The 6,519-nt window shown below is 50.8% G+C and overlaps 1 protein-coding gene and 1 long non-coding RNA gene across 3 annotated transcripts in view; one reads left to right on the top strand and one right to left on the bottom strand.

Moving 5' to 3' along the window:
* Positions 1-2,179: 2,179 nt before the first annotated feature.
* Positions 2,180-6,519, bottom strand: part of LOC121362343 — a 4,614-nt gene continuing 274 nt past the window's right edge. Inside the window, exons 2-3 of one of the 2 annotated variants that reach the window (XR_005956496.1) lie at positions 3,914-4,210; positions 2,180-2,990 (exon numbers count right to left, since the gene is read on the bottom strand). This is a non-coding gene — a long non-coding RNA (uncharacterized LOC121362343). The remainder of the gene's footprint in view (positions 2,991-3,913; positions 4,211-6,519) is intronic. The other variant, XR_005956497.1, reaches the window with a different exon arrangement.
* SEPHS1 (selenophosphate synthetase 1) overlaps positions 6,057-6,519 on the top strand; it is a 24,643-nt gene continuing 24,180 nt past the window's right edge. Inside the window, exon 1 of the transcript XR_005956495.1 lies at positions 6,057-6,211. The gene's annotated coding sequence lies outside the window, so the exon portion shown is untranslated. The remainder of the gene's footprint in view (positions 6,212-6,519) is intronic.

The following is a 6,519-nucleotide window of genomic DNA, read 5'->3' as shown; positions in this document are numbered from 1 at the left end:
AAAGCTGTCCCTGTCCATGGCAGGGGTTTGGACTAGACTAGGTTTCAACTCAAACCAGTCAGGGATTCTGAAGTTCTATGTTTAAACAGCACATTTGCCCTCTGCTATGCTTTGGCAGCAGGACATTTCCCCTCTGGATTCACCTAAATTCCCACCCATCAGTACCAACCCCCCCAGCTACTGCACAGGGTTGGCAGCAGAGGAAAGCAGGAAAATCCTGGATGGAGAAAAAGAAGACTCCTTGCCAGAGAAATTATCTGAAGCAGGTGGTTCCAGCTCGGAGGAACTCAATTTATATTCTTAAATGACATGCTGGGAGCTGCTCACAGCTCCATCAACAAGCACAGCACAGGCAGGCAGATGTTTTGGCACGTGCCAGCAGCTGGAATAGGATTGCTGGCTCAGCTCGGCTGCACCCATCGCTCCAGACAGTAATTTGGGAAGTCAGTGTTGGAGGCTCATCCCAAGGGAGCCTGTATCTGGTGGCTGCAGCTCTGGCTGGCAGAACCACACAGCTCACTCTGAAACAAAGAGAGGGAGCAGAGTGCAGAGCTGGGCAGGAGGAGACACTCCTGGATTATTTACAGGCTCCAGCCTTGGGAAAACCCTGGCACAGGAAAGCACTGGCTGTGCTTGGGACCAAAGGCCATGGTGGTGACGATGGGGTTGTGCCCCTGCCATCCACACTGCAGGAGCAGCTCTGCCCAGGGCACATCCCTGCCAAAGGAAGTGGGAAATGTTCGGGGATGCCCAGGCTCAGTGTGGTGGGATGTGGCTTAGGGACACGAAGACCTGCAGAGGGAGAAGGACACAAGGAGCATTCTAGTGGGCACTGCAAGGCACGAGGCTTGTCCCCAGTGCAGATGTTGTCAGCACAGGTGAACTTCCAGGTCTGGAGGGGGAAGGAGGTGGTTCCCACATAGGCTGGGCAGTGGCACTGAGGGGAGTGTGGCAGAGGCTGCTGCCTCACCAAGGCCCGTGTGATTGTTTTATTTTCTGTGTGGTGGCCAGTAACAAAGAGCAGCTGTGCTGTGCCTGCTGCCCCAGACTGGCAGAACAAAGGGGCTCCATGAAATGTTTCCCCCACATGTGACAGGCCAAGAGAGCAAAGGCAGGGTGGGAATACCAAATCCAATGCAGTTTTGCACAGATGTGTGTAAATCCAAAAGGGGTTCAGCAGAAGCAGCCACTAACACTGCAAGAGGCCATGGGAGAGCACATCTCAGGCACAAAATGCCACCTTCCCAAACTGCCCACAAGGCTTCCCAGAGCCAGGCATGCTTCCACCTGAGGTACAACTCAGCCTACCCACCCTGGGGAGAGCCCTCACCACCCCAGGGATGGTGGCTGCTTGTACAAGCCATGTAGCGGCCTGGGCAAAAAAAACAAATAGAAACTGGGAAGTGGACTTTCCCTTGTGGCTTTTGGGGTGGCCAAGTGCAGGAACAAAGTATGAAATGCTGCAAAAGGGATGAGGAAGAGACAGATGTTGTGAGGGTGCCTCTTCAGAGGAAGGGTTAGAGCAGCTTTACAGCACAGTGGTGTTTAAATGCTGGTGCAAAAGCAGCCAGGAGCCCCTCTCTGCACACAGCAAGGGAACAAGCACCAAGACCCCAGCAGCAGCTCCCAGCCTCCCCATCCCACCTCAGCAACTGATGGAAAATGGGGTCCAGGCGAGTCTAGTCAGACCCCACAGATCACTGATAGGAAACATCACCCTGTTTGACTGCTACAGGGTGATAGGGACTGTAGCTGGAGCATCACCCAGGAGCAGAACCCCAGGAACCCTGCCGCGGGTGCTCCCTCCATGGAGGATGCTCAGCTGGGTGCAGGGGATAAATACAGCCTGCAAAAACACAGAGGAAACTGCACTTTCTTGAACTGCTGTAGACCACGATGGGAATGTTTAAAAGAAGCTGCCAGGCAGGTATGATTTACTTGGCTTTTGATAAAAATCTGACATCAGAGATTATTAAAGCACCTTATCAAAGGTTAAAGGGGCAAAGTCCCCATTTGGCAACAGAAAACAAAGACAGAGAACATCTGCTCCTTGAAGCAAAAACGAGCCAACAGCAAGGCACAGCAGAGGTCAATACTGGCATCATTACTATTTAATACCACTTGTATATTAATGAGAGGCAGGAAAAAGACAAAAAAACAAGCCAAAGCAAGCCAACAATAGCCCAAACTTACTTTACTTTGTCAAAACAGAGGGAAGTAAGGAAAAAGCCATGCTGTGAGATGTGCTTTACATGAGAAATTAAATTATCACACTAAAGTTTGCCAGTGGAAGTAGTTTCAGCACATTAAACATTGTATTCAGCCCTAGTGGGGCTGAACCAGCTGGTCCCATTTTACCAGCCACTTCATTGTGAATTCTGAAATGAGGAAAAAAAAAAAAAAAGACAAACACTTTCGCTGTCATTTCTTACCCTGGTTTTAATCAGCCAGTATTTCCTCATGCTCTTGTGATGCCACAGTTTCTTGGTCACAAACACCGCAGGGGAAGGCTGCATTGTTTTATTAAAAAAAAATTTAAAAAAATCTGCTGACATTTAAGAAAGAGAACAGGGAGAGTTCAAACTCTGATCATTTTGTAAACACCAAAGATGCAGGACTGAGTCAGAAGCCTACATGGATCAGAAATATTGCTTAGATTTAACCCGGACGTGTACACAACAAAGCACCTTGGCCAAAGAAATCTGAGCTGCTAATAATCCACACTCCAGGTCATCCATGGAAAAAAGACTGATGAAATGCAGGCCCTGCACCTGTAAAGGCTACAGACATCTGTCACGTCCTCAAGCCAGCACAGGAGGCAGCTGGCTTTGATGAGTGATCAGGCACAGCACAGAGGGCTCTACCTTCTTTTCTTCCTCCTTTTTGCTCTTCCTAAAGTGTGTGGAGCAGTCCCTTCTCCTGGCATTGGACCAAATTGCTCCAATCATGGAGTTTCTGCTGGAGGTTTTGGACACAGATGATAAAAAAGCCTTTGGGAGGGAGGGAGGAAAGGAAATGTGATCAGTTTTTAAGTCTAGAAAACCACTACTGGACTCCAGGAAAACGTTCCATGAAGCTGTTGGTTCCAGCAGTGTGGGGCCTCCCCAGGGCTGCTGCATCCATCACTACTCTTTCAGGGTTTTGTTTATGATCCTGCATGAAAAGGACATTCCCCTGTGTGCACAGAATTCCCTTCCTGATGCACACTTCCTCCAGCAGCTGTTCCAAGCGTGGGGCCCCTGGAGAAGCACCTGGGTGCAGCAGCACACCTGAAGCTGCAGTGGAGAGGTGGCTCACTGCTCCTCTTGGCTTGGCTTCCTTGGCAAAGCCCCTTTTCTGCCCCTTGCCCACCCACACAAAGCCTCACCCCAGCACAGGCAGCAGGGCCTGGGGCACACATCCACAGGGACATGTGCAGATCCACTCAAGGGTGCTCCATCATTGTCTGTGCCAAAAAATTGCTTTTAATTAATCAGGCCTTCAATTATGTGCAGTTCTCATCTCTATACCCTGGTCCTGGTTAGCTTCAGCTCTACAGAGTCACATCTGTGCCAGTACTAATGAGCATGAATTTCCAAGTATTCATGTTTTCTTTCAGCCATGTTACCACCTGGAGATCTCAATTTATTTTATTTTCCCCTCTGTTAAAGAAATGTCTAGTCCTTACAGATGTGGGGGGGGGGGGACGAAAAAAAAAGATAAAAATATGATCCAATTCCCTCTTCCCTCCAAAAATATCAGAAAGAAAATCATGTAAGTCAGGGCTCAAAATCAGCAATGTTATCTCACAGTTTTCCTTATGCTTCATGTTTGGGGTTTTTTTTTAAATGAGGTGCTTGTTGTAGAGGTAATGGCTAAATGCTGGAGAAATGTTAGATCAGAGCATCTGACTTCCAGCTCTCAAGATACTTACAGGGCTTTTTTTCAGATTGAAATCATCTCTCACGGAACACACAGACGTGATACGAGGCCAGTGCTCAGCAAAATCAGATCGATGGCAATCAGAAGATTCCGAGATCTTCCGCCTCTCTCCATCTGGGAGGAGGGAGAGGCACCGAAGGGTTCAAATTCCAGGTCAGGACTGCAGATGCCACGTCCTCAATTCATCTCTGCTGTCAAAACCATCAGCCAAATGCCCCACAGCTGCTCACTGAGAAACAGCTTCTGTGTGTCGAGCTTGAAATGCTTTCAGAGAGCAACACGGAGGAGCCTGAAAATCAATTAATTATACAAATATTAGTGACTTCCTAAATGTGCTCAGTGCCGGGAGCTCCCATGCACCTCTGGTCCCCTGCACCACAGTCCTGGGGCACTACATTCTCTGGGAGATAAAAAGAGTAATTAAAATCAGGCAAGGAAAGCAACAGTTTATTTTTTTTTTTTCTCTTTCTGCTTGTTTTTAGACAAGACTTTTTCAAAGCCAGTTGCAGGAAAAGCAATCTTTGAATTAACAGGCAATTACTTAATTAGGTACTTAACTGCAAATTACATAAAGCAAAGTGCCTGTTTTATCTATTTGGAAATGTAATCTGGGCCCGGTGGTGTCCCTAACACAGAAATTCCCTCCTTTCTAGAGAAAACTTGTCTTGCACATAAAGCAAGAGACTCATCTGAATCCTGACTTTAACCATTTGGGAAAAGGGTCTTTGGAAGCACAAAAAGCAATTTTAGGGAGAAAAACGAACTGAGAAGACACTGGAAATCAGACACGTTAAAGACATGTTGTATTCCAGTGGTCTGCATATTAAATGCATAAGAAAAAATAGGATGCTTTGCAAATCAGTGATGGAAAAGGGTGGACTTGAGCAAGTAGTCTGTGACAATCCTGTTGCTGTTGGCTACTAAAACACACCACAGCTTCCTAGAGTTGTGCTGAACCCATCACCACCTGCTGCAAAACAGGATAACGTTTTTCCTGAAGCATGCTCAAAACCACATTCTGGGTAAAAAAAGTCACCAGCTGACACAACCAGCCACATCGCAGTGCTCCTGCTGTGGTACCTGCAGCCTTCCACGGGCCACACACTGATCAAACCGCTTGGAGATGACACCTGAGGAAATGACACCTCTATCTCCCTGGGGCCACAGTCTTGGCTCTGCACTCAGAAAAATTTGATGTTGGCCAAATTTTGCCCATTGTCAGGTCCATTTGACCTTCTCACTTTCCTTCTTGCCCAACATTTTGGTATGACGTGGATCAAATGTGACTTTTTGTCCAGTTTCTAGGCAAAATTCAGCATCAGTGGAGGACCTGGCTCTGCAAGTGCCAGGTCTCCTCAGCTCTGGTTAAATTTCCCACGCAAATTGTTCCCGATCTCAAAGTTTTCATATTGAAGGAGAAGGTGTCCGAGCAAGGAATTCTACAGGCAGACTCATGCTTCTCAGGGGAAACATCAGCCTGTGTGAGGAAGAATTTCTCCACAGAAAGGATGATTAGCCATTAGGGCAGGTTCCCAGGGAGCTGGTGGAGTCACCATTCCTGGAGGTGTTTGAGGACAGCCTGGAAGCGGCACTCAGTGCCACGGTCCGGTTGACACCGCGGTGTTTGGTCACAAGCTGGACTCGACCTCAGAGGTCTTTTCCAATCGATTTCTAATCAATTCTGGGATTAGGGGAAATGGCCTAAACGGAGACAGGGGAGATTCTGATTACATATAAAGAATTTTGCCCTGTTAGGTTGGCCAGACGGGTGGTGGAGTCCCGGCCCCCGGAGCCGGGTTCAAGAGTTGCCGGGTCGGGCGCTGGGCGATGCGGTTTAGCATCTAAGGGGTTACAGCGGCAGCGCTGCCTCGGACGGCTCGATCTTAAAGGTCTCTCCCAGCCTCGATATTCCGGGATTGCATGAAGGGACCAGACCCCCCACACACACCCGGGCTGCCCACACGTGCCGAGCCGAGGGGCGGGGGCGAGAGGGGGAGGCGGTGTCGCGACATGTCGCGCTGCAACGGCGCGCGCCCCCGCGCGGGAACGCGCGTGGGATGCGGCGTGAGGGGGAGCGGGAGGGGGCGGGAAGGCGGGAGGGAAAGGGAGGGAAAAGCAGGGAAAGGGAGGAAAAGGGGGGGGGGGTTTAACCCCCCCGTGCCCGGCGGCGGCGGCGGCATTTTCTATTCAGGCGGCGCTGAGGGAGCCCGTCGCGCCCGGTGCATTGTGGGACCGCGCTGGGAGTCCCGTTCGCGGGAGGAGGCGGAGGGCGAGGAGGCGGCGAGAGCCGGTGAGAGGGAGACCTGAGGAGGGAGGAGGAGGAGGAGGGGGGGTGCAAGGCGGGGAGATTTAAAGGGGAATTCGCCTCCGCCGTTCCCGCCGGGCCGGGCGCGGGGGGTGGCGCGGCGCGGCCGGGGCGCGGGGTGCCCGCCTGGCCCGGGCCCCGCCGCCCTCCCTCGGCCCGGCCCCGGGGGAAGGGCGGAGGAAGGAGCGGGGATGGGGGGGCAGCGCCTCACCGCGATGCGGCCGCTTTAAAAAAATTTGGCCGCCGGCAGCGGACGGGTTAAATTTTTCGCCCGCCGACATTTTTTTTTTCCC

Source organism: Pyrgilauda ruficollis, unplaced genomic scaffold (genome assembly GCF_017590135.1).
Source record: "Pyrgilauda ruficollis isolate IOZ18807 unplaced genomic scaffold, ASM1759013v1 scaffold61, whole genome shotgun sequence".
NCBI lineage: Eukaryota > Metazoa > Chordata > Aves > Passeriformes > Passeridae > Pyrgilauda > Pyrgilauda ruficollis.
The sequence above is the reverse complement of the archived record's forward strand: the minus strand, read 5'-3'. Positions and strand labels throughout refer to the sequence as shown.